This window comes from Fundulus heteroclitus, chromosome 7 (genome assembly GCF_011125445.2).
Source record: "Fundulus heteroclitus isolate FHET01 chromosome 7, MU-UCD_Fhet_4.1, whole genome shotgun sequence".
Taxonomy (NCBI): domain Eukaryota; kingdom Metazoa; phylum Chordata; class Actinopteri; order Cyprinodontiformes; family Fundulidae; genus Fundulus; species Fundulus heteroclitus.
Window position 1 is genome coordinate 18,520,726 of NC_046367.1, and position 16,212 is coordinate 18,536,937.

Genomic DNA, 16,212 nt, shown 5'->3' on the forward strand with positions numbered 1-16,212 from the left:
GGCCACACATGAAGGGATTTTTTTTTTTTGCCATGACGAGATTAAACTCGACATTTCGAGAATCTCAAATTCAGAACTGCGAACCCGGGTAAGCATCACTAGGGAAGGACGTTACGTTATTGGTAGGCCACCGCTTCCAGTGATGATTGTACAGTTGCAGCACGGCAAAGACTACCTTCACACTTAATTAAAACGCAGAGACTGCAGCTGTGGAGCGCGGTTGCTCTTTTCTCCAAACTTTGCAATGTCGAGATTAAAGTCGCCACGATATATCAACTTTATTCTCGAAATGGCGAGTTTAATGTCGACAGGGCGACTTTAAAGTCGACACGTCGAGATTAAAGTCGACATGACATTTCAACTTTTCTCGAAATGTTGAGTTTAATGTCGTCATGGCGACTTTAAAGTCGACATGTCGAGTTTAATCTCGTCATGGCAAAAATATATTTTTTCTCTTCATGTGTGGCCCTAATACTCCGTCGTAGAAACGGCTTCAGTTTCAGAATAGGAGTCCAGTTTTATTTGCTAAACCTTTTTTTATTTTTATTTTTGGATTGGTCATGACCTGGATGACTGACGAGTCTTCACCAACATACTGACCAACATGAACCAAGAAGTGAACATTACCGTCTATGGCTGCAAGAGGGCTTTCTATGCTTGTGAAAACTATATGCTGCTCCTGTAAAAAGCTATTGAAACATTAATGACTTAGTGAGTGTTTAGGACAATATTGATGACTGAACACGTGTTTGGATGTTGTTTCGTTGTTTTAAGTATCGTTCACAATGTGGAGCGTCGCGTGGTGCAGCTCGAAGTGGGAGCCCAGACCACGACAGAACCCGATCACTGGGCTGTCTGTGACACTAATAGCAGCTAGCGTTAGCGTAGGTTTTCCAGGCGGTTTATAACTTCACCGATGCACGTTCAAAAGCTTTACTGACCTCTCTTAAACATCCGCGCTGTACTGTTAGCTTAGCACGTAGCACTGCTGCGCTCACGACGCTGGCGAGAACATTGCTGGCTTGTTATGCTAATGTCTATTGATATTTTCACCTGATACAATTTAATGTTTGTTACTGGTCTCACAACCTGTGACTGTTTCAATGTGTTTATGATGTTTTTATGTTTTCATAATGTAAAGCACTTTAAACCACCTTGCTGCTGAAATGTGCTTTACAAATAAACTTGACTTAATTTGCCCCACTCAACCTCCCAGGTATGTGCCATGCTATTCAGCCTGTTGTAGATGCAGTTTTCAGTCTTGGATTTTGTAAAATGTATTTCTAAATAAATGGGACTTATAGTGCTGGGCGAGTTATATATGTTTTTTCCACACTATGACGCATTTTTTTTCACTGATGCGACCAATATTCCGGATTTCTAGTCCGAATAATACGGTATTTGCCCGGCGTCCCTCGTCATTGAAACACTAAAATTAGGCCGACACAAAAGCATCCAAAAAAAAACAAAAAAAAAAAAAAACATATTTGGAATGCTGAAAAATCAAAAATTAGGCACATTTTATGAAAAAAAAAATGTGAACGTTCTTTTTCCTGCATTTTTATCGGAGGCAGCGCCTGAGCGCACACTATTTACAAGCCACCGCAATGAGGTAGTATGAAGTTTATTTTGTTCCAGAAGTATAAACTTCATAGGTAGTGACACGACTTCGATCACAGAGAGAGCAAAAATAATCCATAGGAAGGGAAGACAGACTTGAAAACGCAGCTTTGATCTGAGAAGAGAAGGAGGCGAACGGTAAAATGTGCAAGAAGCATTATAGAAGTGCAGAACCAAAAAATTTGCAGGAGAACAGAATATATTTAAAAGAAAGCTGAAGTTTTGAGTCCAAGCTTTACAGTTTTGAGGGCAATTATATGAAATTTTGCTCTTACAATGAAAATATGAGCTCTTCATTTTTGGCTTTAAAATTCTCCCATAGGCCTCCCACATGTCATAATCGTCAGGCTGCATTGTTGGAAATACATAAATCTTTAAAAGAAGGCTTTAAAACGAGCGTGTATACACAAATGTAATCTGTCCACTTTGGATTTTAGAAATGGTTCTTTGCTTTCTACCTTTGGGTTGCTTAATGCAACATAACTGCACCTATGCTACAAGTTTTCCCCCACCATTCCATTAAGATAAAATTAAACTTTAAGCTACAGTAACGTCATGCCGGTACTCAGATTTTTATATTTATGCTCGCCAGGGGCGAAGGTCTAGAGTTTGGATTTCATCCAATACGTTTCCTCATGGAATTTCCATAGTCTCGCTTTGCATTGTGTGTGCATACATAGCTTCCTCTCACAGTCTGGAAATATACTCTATGTTGGTCGCATCCTCTTTGCTATTCACTGCTGGATGCAGGCACCATCGACCAAGCAGGTATATAAAGTATATATAACTGAAGACTTTCATTTTACAATCTTCTTACAGTTATCCCTGTGATTTTTCTTGTTCTTCCAACCCTTATGATCTTTCCCTTCAACCCGAATAAATTCATTTGACTTTTGAAGATAACCATGGACAGGCTTTTAAAAAGGATTATTGAAACCGGGGCTGGTTTAGTTCCCGTTTCTCCGCCTAACTTGAAATCCTTAAAACCAATAAAGACAGGATGATCTGAAATTAATTTTGTAATCCTGGAAGACTGAAATGTGCTCTTACGAAACAACTCCCTTAATCAGGACTCACTTTTAGCTATTTAGAAATCTGTATAACTTTTAGACATTTCTTTTTTTTCACCACAGTTTTTATGGAGTCACACGGTGCATGGTGTCATATTTTACATAAATTGGAATCATTTTAACTTGCCCGATGATCTCCTACCCCTTGGATAAAAGCTATGCTCTGCTAAATCTTTCATTTAGCAGAGTGATGTGGTCCACATCAACTTTTAATCAATATTGAATCATCACAATACACAAAACAAAATTATATCATCTTGCATATCCTGTACAGTATAAAGTATGTGAAACAAACATAATTGCAAAAGTGCATAAGGATATTGATGTAATATCCACATATCCATACCAAACCGCACTTCCACTTGAATATCTTGATATTTTGATTTTAATTGAATTTTATGCGGGTAGGGTTGTATGCGCTAGAGATCTGAATATTAAAGTGTACATTGCCCCCTTGTGGCCATTTTGTGAAAATGCAGCCCTAAATCGACGTGCAATTTTGAAGTTTCTTTTGTCAATGTTCGCTGATAAAAACCAAAAGGATCAGAGTGCCGAATGACACAAATATCCTGACGTGTCTACTGAGTTTAGTAGTACCTTATTTAGGCTGAACTAGACTGTATTTAAATTGAAATGAATTTGCTCAAGTGATATAGCTTGTGTACATTTTCAAAAACAATCTGACATAACTGGTTTTCTTCATATGGGTGTTTCTTCTTTCTGCAGACATGTTTTTCTTAACATCTTTTTAGACCTGCTCCACTTCTGCACTGAATGTGAATGACCTGCAAGCCCAGACCTTTAACTGTGAAACCTAGTCAGGCATTAGGAGATACAGTTCATCAACTCACCTAAATATATACCGTTAGATTTTCTTTTATTTCTCTTCTACCTTTCATGCACTGATCAAAAATCTCAGATTACTTTTAACCTTTTAGGTTGCCTAGAAAAAACAGAATTACTGTGAATTACAGTTTTATTTTAGATTTCTGCCTCACAGAGATATGTCTTCAACTTAAGGCTTGTGCTGTTTACAGAAAGTCAGAAATCCTCAGTTTTGCTTCAGATCTGGGAGTATTGGAGTTCTAAGATTTTCAGGGTTGCAACAGCTTGTTTAAAAGCCATTCCCCAGACGTATGAGAGAGATCAGACTTTATAGATCAGTCATCTGGACCCGAGATGAACCTTCTTCAGTTGTAGATGCCTGACTGGACAGGATTTCTTTTTCAGGCTGTGTGGACATTTTCCTTGTCCAGGAGCTGTGTGTTTTCCTTTCATTTCCTCCATGTAAAAACTATTGGACAACAGTGCTTGTTATTCTAACGTCGAGTAAAAGGTTGTATCTCAAGCAACCCACCCAGATGTGAGCGATTGTCGGGCGAAATCATGTCCCTTTTTGTAAATGATTCTGCAAGAATGGGCGACAGGAACAGGAACAGGTACAAGCATCCCCTTTTACTTGAGAGAAGCTGAAGGCCGGGCTTTATTTAAACTCAAGGCTAACACTGGTGCTCTGGTGATTGCTGCAAAATCATGCAGAGATTTCACTGTAGTTGCATGTTCCTTACCAGTATTTGCACTGTAAGATCCCCTTTTTTTGTAACATCCAAACGTCAGATTTAGTTTGCCAGCAGAATTTGTGCCATCTATCAGGTGATCCAGGAACAATGTGGAAAAAGCTGCAAATATTTAGAGAACTCTAGAACTAGTTTTCAGTTATAGTTTCATCCAGAAAATCACAGAAATTTGTGTTTGGATTTTTTAAAAACGGAGCTGCATGGTGTTTCAATTAACATCGTTGCCTTGCTGCAAGAAGGTCCACTGTTTGTACGCGGGCCTGGGGTGGATTGTTAGTACTGTGTATGCAACATGTTGCCCATTGACTTGTGGAGAAAGACACAAGCTCCCGTGCAACATTGCAGGGATTATGTCATAGGGGTTGGATGGATGGATGAGGGGCTGAAGTGTGATCAAAAGCAGAGACGGCTAAATAAAAACGACATACATGTTACAGATTAGACGGTTTTACAAACCTGAAATGGACAGATGATGAATTTCATTCTCAGACATCGTAAATCTGTTCTCAGTTGCAGTAGGGGAGAACAAGAAGAGCCAAGATCAGCACATGGAGTGGTGTGGTGGCATTCTCATCAGCCAACGAGACCCTTCAACTATTCATGCTGGACAACTGGGTAGACAGCTTTGCCATTCAATCTCCACCAGGCAAATTATTGTGCTTACCATTGTGCAGATAATTCAGAAAATGCCTCTCAATGGCGAAAACTTGGTGGTATTTTGAAATGAAACTACTGCGAGGAAAAAGCACAGCAAATTATGTAAAACACATTTATCCAGCCCAGATCTATTCACAGTGAACAGTTTAGTTTTATTGGATGTCAGATATTAATATAAACTTCTTGGCCACTGTATTTTAATAATTCAATTCAATTCAATTTTATTTATATAGCGCCAATTCATGAAACATGTCACCTCAAGGCACTTTCCAAAGTCAAATTCAATCAGATTATACAAATTGGGTCAGATTATACAGATTAGTAGTAATTACTACTAACATCCCATGAAGAAAGAGTTTGTTGGTGAAATTCTGCTGATTGTAATTACTAACCATAATGTTTTATGAGGTTGTTTAATATATTATTAACCTGGGCAACCGGGTTTTTTTGAATTGTGCTCTTTCCATATAATTTGTAGATTTTATGTGCAGTACAAAAGGGGAAGAAGACACAACGTGCTAAAGAAGTCTGCTGTATATGGGCCATTTTTCAGAACTGTGGACTTCATATCTACTGTTTTACCAGCTATTAAGAGTGCAGGCATATGCTATCACTAAAGGTAACAAACATGCTTTCTGTCACTAGTTCCAGTATATAGCAAGTTGTGGTTGACCACAAGACGTACTGTCATTGAGGATGCATTTATAAAGTGAGGCAGGCCGTATATTCATGTTTTCAGTCGTAATGGATGAGGTGGGGAGGGGAAGGGCTGCTTTCTTTGGACGTGTAAATCCCAGAATGCTCTCTGTTTGTCCCAGGTCAACACAGAATCCCATCAGCATTCCACACATACTGTCACAACCCTGCAGAATACCCTACCCATAATGCAGGACAAAAAGCAACTGTGCTACAATGACTCATACAATACACCCTAACCCAGGGATTTATGCAACTTCAGGATCATTGCGGCAAAAGGAAGCAACAACAAGAACTTCAGCACAAGGAACTGTTTTTTCAAGATGAAGTTTGTAGCATTATCTCTAAGATCTTTTACCAAATAAAAAAAGCAATTGTTTTCTAAGACATTCTTTGTTCGTTCTTAATATATCTTCCAACATCCATTATTCTCAAATGAAAGATGTGGAGATTCCCAAATTGGAACAGTTGAACCAAACCAAGCGGCAATTCGGGTGAAGTGTCTTGCCCAAGGACACAACAACTGAGGCGGCAACCCCCTATTGCAGGAGAAATACCCTAACTCCTGCGCCACTGTCGTCCTACATGACTGTAGGACATGGACAGAAGACAGCGGAATGACTGTAGAGCAAAGTTCCTCATCTGAAGATAAAATAAGATAATAAATATATTCTCTGCAGAAATGTATGGGGATGGTTACATCATCCTCCTGGGTTTTAATAACTATGAAGAACCGACGGCAAACAGACAGTAGAGCTGGGTTAGTAGTCAGCTTTTCTAGTTCTGAAACTAGAAAAGCTGATCAAACGGATAATGCCTTTTCATTTATGCTCCGTGTAATATCCGGCCTCTCACACCAGGAATCCTGTACTATATCTTTCCAAAGCTAGCATATAACTCCTAGCATAGCATGAATCAGAACGAATAGGAAGTACAGTTTCTAATTTTTACAGTTTGTATTTTTAAATTCCATAATATGTGATCTTGTATCCGTCCCCTTTACTCTGAACGCACTAAATAAAACCCAGCGCATAATTAGCAGTGCTTAATTAGATTATTCCCAATTAGTGAGCCGTCGGCATCAAGAAGACAGAAGAACACACTAGGCAGGTGGGGCAAGTTTAAAGTAGGTTTAGGTTGCCAGAGTATCTCATCCAGCACTGTTCATGATCACCCTGAACACACCATTCCCAGCGTAAAACACGGTGGTGGTAGCATCATGCTGTGGGGGTGCATCAGACTTGAGACAGGAGCCCAAACGTAGAGCCAGAGGCACCACTGAGCGATTCAGATCGAGGCAGAATCACACGTTAGCACGGCCTAGTAAAAGTCAAGACCTAAACCCAATTGAGAATCCGAGGCAAATTACTGTTCACATTCACTCTTTAGCGTGTCTGACTGAGCTTTTGCTATTTTGCTAACACGATTGAGCAAAAAGGTGCCATGTTCCTTCCACTCCATCAGTACACGCTACTCTGTGTTAGTCTACCACAAAAAACTCCTAAATAAAATACCGTGAAATTTGTTGTAATGTGACAAAACGCGGTGCGAACATCTCCCACAAATCTGAAAACAGTTTATTCTGTTGCATTATGGTTCAATGCACAGTTGAAAGATTTTCACGTGACTGAAGGAGTTGCAGTTTCTGCTGCTTCACACTTCATGCACGCATCTCGTCAGGGATATAATGCACAGAAAACATTGTTCTATCTCAGCTTAAACATGCATCACCCTCTCGTCTTTAGACTCACCTCAGGCAGCGGACGTGAACTCAAGCAAAACACAATGTCAACGCGTGGGAGGCTGGAGCCAAAAAACAAAAGTGCAAGAGTTGACACAAAGCTATGAGGACTATTAATCACACAATGCCAGCAAAAACAAAATGTCGGTGTGAAACCCATTTGGGTTTTTGTTTGCGCTCATGTCTGGTTCACATGTGTTTTGACCCTGATGCTCAAGTCCTAAAATAAAAAAAAATGCACCGTGGAGGGGGATGAGTAAGTATTTATTGCCACTGCGGTGTTTAAAAATGACTTTTAAAGTCTAGGAATAGACTATAAAGCAGTTGTCTACAGTCACACGGCAGTGGCTTAGGCTTATGAAAAAAATAAGGCAGAGAAGACCTCAAACATGTACTTATCGCTCTGTGTGACCCTGTGGCCCCTGCTCAACCCTCTGCAACAGCCCTCAAATGTGTTCATCCGTCACTCACCTGTCTCTCCCACTTACCGAAAATCTGTAAAAAATAAATCCATTTATCACAGGTGACAGGAATCGTCAGACTGTCTGTCTCCACCTGACATGGATCACTTTTTCCTGAGGTACAAATGCTGGAAAAACGAGACAAGGGAGTCATACACAGTCTAAAAGGTAGTAGGGATGCACATTATTGGTATCTATCTATCTATCTATCTATCTATCTATCTATCTATCTATCTATCTATCTATCTATCTATCTATCTATCTATCTATCTATCTATCTATCTATCTATCTATCTATCTATCTATCTATCTATCTATCTATCTATCTATCTATCTATCTATCTATCTATCTATCTATCTATCTATCTATCTATATATAGATAAATATAGATAAATATACAGATAGATATATATCTATATCTATATATATATATAGATATATAGATATATTTACATGATTGTGTTCTAACCCTAGTGGTGCTGTCAGAAACCTTCTGGATCTGTGCAGAACCCCACTAGCAAACATGTAGATCCATAGGCTAAGTGCCTTGCCAAGGAGCACAGAGACATGTGGAAGTAGCTGGAATCTGCCCCACAACTTTCCATCTGTAAGATGACTGCTCTTCCTTATTGAGCCACAGTCAAACCTAGTGAGTGTTTAGATTATAGCAGAGCTAGCAAGCTAAAGACACAAATATGAGCCCTGCTTGAGAGATCAACAAACATTACTCATGGTTTTACTATTACAATTACTTTACATTACTCATAGGCCAAAATGGAGGGTTGTTGTTTTCATGAACACGTCTTTCATGGACTGGAGACCTCAGTAGCCCTTAGTTTTGCTGTCACCCTTTGATGGTCAGTGGACAGAATACTGTTTTTAAAAAAAAAAGATATTTACTTAAACTTTGTTTTCATGCTGTGATTCTCTACCACCGTGCGCAACATTTTATTTTCTGCAATAAAATGTCTGGTCTTTGGTTTGATTCAGTGCTTGGGGGGGGTCAGTCACTCAGTGTAACAGATGCAGCACCTGCTGATTCAGAGCTCCCACCACCAAAGACAACCTGCGTTAAATATCCAGCAGCCTCTGATATTTCCTTTGGAAAGTCATGCTGTTCGACTGCTGCTCTGAGTGACGTCTGATTCATCTTTTGAGCAGCCACGGGTGCCTCTACCGCTGTTTCCTGTCCCTCCTGCTCCTCTCTCTCTCTCTCTCCCTCTCTCTATTCACCGACCAACTCCAATAATAACTCGCATAAACGTCCGTAACTTGCTCTCCATTGAGTGATGGTATGATATGTCAAGTTGGATCTGCCTGACGCCGCTGTGGTGCAGCAAAAAGCCGATCATGTGGCGCTCGCCCAGCGTGACACGTTCCGAGTCATGCACAGCTGCAGAAACACAGTGTGTGCCAGGCTTCGCAGACGATGCGCAGCGTCTCACGGACGGAGCCGGCTGTTGATAAGGGGGCCGCATGGACAACTGCTCAGGGCGGCATCAGAAAAAGGGGAATGTGAGCATTTCCTGAACAGGTTTTGTCTTTTTTTTTAATACACCTGCACTCGATGGGGAGTGGGCGACTCCTGCTAGCTGATGAGAATAAGGAAAACAGATTGTGTGTTTTCTGCAGATGCAGGTGCATTTGATCCTACCCCACAATCACATTATCGCTTGCGTTTTATTTGGGTGGGAGGCAGCAGGGGCGTCTCACCCAAGGCGCCATTCATCCAAGACCTACCACTGCTCACAGACCTCACACCGGCACTGGGTTTGTTCAGCTGGAAAAAAAACCCAATTTATTTTCCTGGGTCTAAGGAAACATTTGACCACTTCTAAATATGGCCCTTGAGATAATGAGTCTTTTCCATGCCTCCTCATACCCTGTGAACCCATCCCTCTCACGTCACCGATGTCATCACCGGGCAGCCTGCCGTTGGACGGTGACGCTACAGGCCGGCGACCGAGGTGAAGGAATGTTAGCCAGGTGCCGCATACGTGTGCTGTTGACACACGGCATGGAAAGTGCATGGAGTAGACACCGTTCATATGTTTGTACACGAGGAGGCGTCCAGCGCAGTATGTGAATGAATGCGGGGTTTTGTATGGCACTACTGTGTGAAGACTTGTCTCGGTTCAGGCCATCTGCAAGTGGGAAGGTGCACCCCCCCCCCACCACCGTGCATCAAAAGCAAACTCTCAAACCCAAACACAACCTTCACATGCACAGGCACACATACGTGTACAGTAGGACTGTTATAGGAGCGTTTGCGTCGCCAGGCCCGTCAGACTAAGAGGAGACTTCTCCTGCTCAAGATGACGGTCTCCACCGAAACAGAGTTTTTGTTTCCTTACCGTCTGAACTGTTGTTTTGAAGTTGGTGGAGATTTAGCTAAATTACATGCAATCACCATTAAAGCGAAGACTTGGCAACACTTGCCACGTTTTGTGTTTTTAAAGGGGCCCAGTCACGTACTGTGAGTACGGATTTCTCTCTCTGGTTGCACACAAAAGTTTGCCGGTTAAATTATCTCGGCATTTTGACTTGTCATATTTTATTTCTGTGTTTTACGTTTTGTTTTTGCTCTATTTGCTGGTAAACAAAGCACTTTTGAGGTATATTTACCACAACAAGACCTCACGACCAGAAATACGATGATGTTGCGCCGGCACACAATGAATAAACGAGGAGAAGCGATGGAGCCAAGCGAGTTCGCAGCGCCCAGCGGAGGTGTGAAAAGAAAGGGGTAAAGTACGCCAAGTTTTCACGTTACTGCAAGGCATTGCAGGACGGTCCGCTGGCTCTTATAGTAGCTGCGTCAACTGCCACCATCTTGCTTTCTGATAGTTTCACGGTACTGCCAGTAGATGGCGCACAACAAAGTTTATGTCTGCAGATCGTGCCCGGTGCAAAACTCTTTTGAGGTTCAAAAAGGACGAAGTAAACACTATCAGGACGAACACTTGGCGTATATATTTTAATTCAAGGATGAATATATGGATTTGTGTTTTCTTTTTATGGTCAAAAAGCGTGACTATGCCCCTTTAAGGGGAAGCATTGAGGGTCCTGGGATGTTGACCTCATTGGAATGCCTCCCACATGAAGTTCACAGATGGTGTGGAGGTCTGGGAGAGTTGGACGCTGTGGCGCAGGTCCTGGGAGCCCAACAGTGTGTGCGACAACATTGTTCTCTGTAGAAAAATGAATAAACCTCTGGTCTTGTTGATGTTGAGTTGGGCATTTTTACATGACACAGGGGACTCTTTAAAACAAATGTTTTATGGCTTTTAAACACACGGTAGGCTGAAGAATTAGAAATATCCTCCCGGCACGAAGTAGGTGAGAGCTGAAGAACTCTCAGTCAGAGAAGAAAAGGAATTTATTCACCACAAAGCCAAGTGGTGAATGTTTTAAGAATCATGTAAAGAAACTAACTGGTAGACCAAATGTTACACCATTTTTGGTAAAATAAAATCACTGTGAAAACACAAAGGCGTGGTCAGCTATGTTCTAATCTAAACAAAACTGAAAAAACTTCATCTATTTTGTTTAATCTCTTCATTTAAACTCTTCATTCTGGCATTTAAACCTCAAAATAATCACGGAGAAGAAGACAGGAACATTATTTCAACTTACTTTTGCTTACTTTGTTTGTCGAGTTGTGTTCTTCGCCTAATTCAGTTACGGTTACACACAATAGTTCATCTTTTCTGATCATCTTTCACTTTATATATGATAAACCTCTATTGTTTGTTTTGTTTTGGTCCGACTGTGAGGCAAAAGCAGGAAAGCACGGTTATAAACATTTATGCTGTTTATTTGTCAAATGATGAGACGCTCGCACATAACCAGTGCTGAGTTCCTGTGCAAATGACCGCAGGAGATTTTTAAAAAACAGTTTGTGATGCTCAGGTGGGCCCTAAAAAGCAGGATTAATCCTGGGGTCTGGTTTAATTGTTGAAGACTTTCGGCTTTAGGTCGGGGCTGCATGGTGGGGCAGCTGGTGGCAGCGCTGCCTCGCAGCAACGAGGGCCATTCTTTCTGCATGGAGATTGCGTCTTCTCCCTGTGCACGCATGTGATTCCTCCTACGTTGCATAAACATGACTGCTAGGTTAGTTAGTGTGTGTGTGCATGGTTAGTCCTGCATGTCTCTGCGTTTCCCTGTGATGGACTGGCGACCTTTCCATAGGGTACCCGACTTCTCGCCCAATGACAACTGGTCTGGAGATACAGTATCCCACAAAAGGGAGTACACCCCTGACATATTTGTAAATCTATTATCTTTTCGTGGGACAACACTAAAGATGTGTCACTGTGAGACAGTGTAAGGTGGTCAGTGGACCCTTGAAATTGTCCTTGTAGTTTTGCACGGGGGCAGAGGCTCTAAATTAAATACTAAAAGTGTAATGAGAAAGAAGTCGACCACAATCTCTTTGAAAAAGCATCACATGACTTGTGGTTCTCCGACAGAATCTCTGCTGGCTCAGTGACGTCAGGAGGAAGCAAATATTAGCTCAGCTTTTCAAAAGGCGAAACATCGTCTCGTCACAGAGCGTATTAAATAGACGGCTAATTAAATGATCCAGACTGACGAGGCGCATGGTTCACAGGTATTTTGGGATGCTTCCAGTGGGTCTAAATTCCACAGCTCTCTGTTCCTGCAGATGAGGTGACACGAACACTTTTAGATGTTTGCCTCTGTTTGCCAGGCAAATTCCAGGATGGCCTCATGGTGGAGAGGGACGGAGCGAGGAATGTCGGAGCCTTACAATCTACGATGCCGTTAAACCCGTCTGCAAAATGTGACCAAACTGGCCGGCAACTCATTAACTGTTACTAGATGACTCCTGGTTTTGCTTTACTATGGGAACGGTAAAGCTGCAATGTGGGTGGAATGAACAGCTTTGCAGATGTGAAAACCATTGTGATGGCACTTGGTATATCCTGCATCTTCCATAGTCGGTTCTGGACAAAATTTGTCTGTGTAAGTTTAAACTGAACAATAACAAGGTGCATACATGCATGTATGCATGTATGCATGACTTATTGTGGAGTGGAGTGTGGAGTGTAGGACCCAAAACATCAGGTAGTGATGTTATTTGACAGACAGAAGCAGGGAAATAAGCATGCATCTACAGAGAAATAGATGTTTAAACTTTTTGAAACTGTACGTCTGTCCGTATGTATATACATATTTATATATACACACACACACATATACCCCTCTAAAAAATATATTTGTAAAAAGGCCGTGACAGCATATTGACACGGTTTCTGAGATGTCAGAAAAATACCCTCTGTGTCCAAAGGCAATTTAGAGAGGCCAATTAATCTGTCAGTCATGTTCTTCGACTTTAGGGGGAGTGTACCTACACATGCACATGAAGAAGAGGCCAATCCCAGGTTGGGATTCAGACCCAACACCATCTTACTGCAAGGCAGTAGAGCAAACCACTGTCACACTGTGCAGCCTGTACCCAAATAAAAGTCCATAAAGTCTTGTTTTTCATCAGGATCTAATTTTCTCACTCTATTGAGTTCTACTGTTCTTCAATTATGCATTACGTGTCGTCATTTCTGCTTTAACTTTCTGTTCTCTCTCTTTTTTCTTCATAGTAGGTACACCTGGTCTGACGTTCTGTTAGCTGTGACATCATCCAGAGAAGACAGATCACCTGCTATTACCATCTAATGTAGAACAGATTACTGGATCAATGTGTGCTTCTGTGCTTTTTTGTTTCTCTTGTTGTGTCTCTGCTCTGTCTTCTGTAACCCCCAGTCGGTCGAGGCAGATGACCGTTCATACTGAGCCCGGTTCTGCTGGAGGTTTTCCTTCCCGTTAATGGGGAGTTTTTCTTCCCACTGTCGCTTCATGCTTGCTCAGTATGAGGGATTGCTGCAAAGCCATGTGCAATGCAGACGACTCTCCCTGTGGCTCTACGGTTCTCCAGGAGTGAATGCTGCTTGTCGGGACTTTGATGCAATCAACTGGTTTCCTTATATAGGAAATGTTTGACCAATCTGTATAATTTGACCCAATCTGTATAATATGATTAAATTTAACTTTGTAAAGTGCCTTGAGATGACATGTTTCATGAATTGGCGCTATGTAAATAAAATTGAAATTGAAATTGTTTTTTTTGTTTTTTTGCATTGCATTGCATTGGACTCAAAATTGCACTTTGAATTTTGTATTTTATGACAATAAAATACAAATAGAATCCAGGCTGAGTCTGTGCCAAGGAAGAAAAAATCCTTCAGCAGCTATCCTTGCTGCGCCACTTAAGTCCACTTTCAGACAGCACAGTCTTTCATTTTCGGTATGCGTTTCCTGTCAAACAGTGTCTCAAAGGAGAGCTGCCAGTCCTTAAACCTCAAAGTATCTCATGTAAATACGGTTGGCTCTGGTGTTGGTGGACGATTTCTACTGACGAGATCGGAGCGGTTCTGTATAGGTGTATGTGCACAGACGGAGGATCCATGGGTGGCAGCATAATAGTTTGAAGGTCTTGAGCCAGAGTTCTTTGAGGTTGGAGGATAAATGTTTGTTAATGCCTATGTAGTGTTTGCATTATGACTAGCAAAGATTTGGGGAACAAATGGAGACCATGTGGAATTAAGAAGTTGAGGTTTCCTCTCTCTCTTCATGTCTAACTCTTTGTCACATCCTTAAAATCGTTCTTCTTCTAGGTTTTAGACTTTCAGTCGAGCTCTTGATGGGTCACATTTATTTACCTCCTCTAAGCGTCCTGAGACTTTCAGGCTCAAACTGTGCTGATATTTTTTTTGTGTCCAGGTTCTAGCATTTGTAGCTCAATGACTTGTTTCTTTTTCTTCCAATACTGCCAAGACTTGGCAGTATTGGAGCTTTAAATGCTTTTAAATGTAGCTCCTCCCACTCAGCTCAGCTGAGTGGGAGGAGCTACCTTTTGACAGAAGAGTTTGCCTCTCTGATAAACAATTAGATGTATTTAGGACTGATCAAACATCAGGCTTCTTCTAAATCATTCGTTGTTTATCCTACAAGTTGTCTTTCTACTCTTTGCATCATAAAAGCTGAGAGCGAGGCATCCGTCAACTCCACGCCTTAATTCGGTTTCAGCAGTGCCGCTGTCTTCGTTCTTAATGAGTTCATTTAGTTCTTAGTCAGATGCTTAACCTGACATTATCTCTTTACTGAACCTTACATTGTCTCCGCATTTTTTAACAAGTTATTCTGAACCGACGGTCGGTTTGCTGCAGACGTTCTTCTTGAAGCTCTTTTCCCTTCTCTGTTCAGGTTTTTGTTCTCTCTTGTCTGCGTAACATTTCACCTTCTTCAGAGTCTGGATTCGAGGGTTCAGTTTGAGCGGGAGCCTTGGAAACTTTACAGCAAGACTATGTGCTTACTGCAGCCATGTTTACCTTGGTTTAATTTCTAATGCTTTAATTGGAGGCGACCAGACTTTCGCTCAGTTTTTCAGCAAAACGTTTCGGCACCTATCCAGGAGTCTTTGTCAGTCCCTCACACTTGAGCACCCACCAGTTGGAGCGCTGCTGTTTTTAAGGACATGGAGGTCCATCCTTCTAGACTCATTCCAAGCCAGAAACAAATCAACAACCAATCCGTCACTCCTGGGTGGTTAGAGGCTATTACTTGGTGTGAGTGGAGTACTTGGTCACCTGCATCTTAAAGAGATGCTGATGTAATCTTTTTGGAAAGTGTTGGAGGACCGAGCTGTGAACACTGAGGAGTTGGAAGTGTAATCCTCCCCCTATGTTCAGTGCCGGCTTTTCTCTTTTGACAAAGATGGCTTCTTTCACCCCTCTTTCAAACCATCAGTGCTCTCTGTCCAAAATCAAATTTATGCAAAGGATGGTAAATTTTTGTTAATTTACATTCAAGTGTTTGTAGACCTAAACCTTACCCTTACATCATATGCTGGCCAAAACAAATTTAAGGAACACTTTTGAAACAGAAGAGGTTGTACAGAACGTCACCATCAGCCGGCCACTGGGATGAATGTGTCTGACCAAACCATTAGAAACAGACTTCATGAGGGCGGCCTGAGGGCCTGACATCCTCTAAGAGGCCCTGTGCTCACAGCTCATTTGCAAGAGAGCGTCCTGTTCTTTTTACAAAAGAGAGCAGGTTCACGCTGAGCTCATGTGACAGACATGAACGGGTTTGGAGAAGCTGCAGTTAACATCGGTCTGTGTCAAGTTTCCAAATGTCAAGTTTACAAAATTATATTTAACACCTAAAAACCGTGAATGAATTGTTACCTTTTTCCTTTTCAGACAGCGATGTCACAAGAATCAAACACAGTCAATCTTTAAAGCTTATTTATGCAATTAACCAGCACATACACTCGTCCCAAACGTTTATGGACAGCTATAAACCTGAG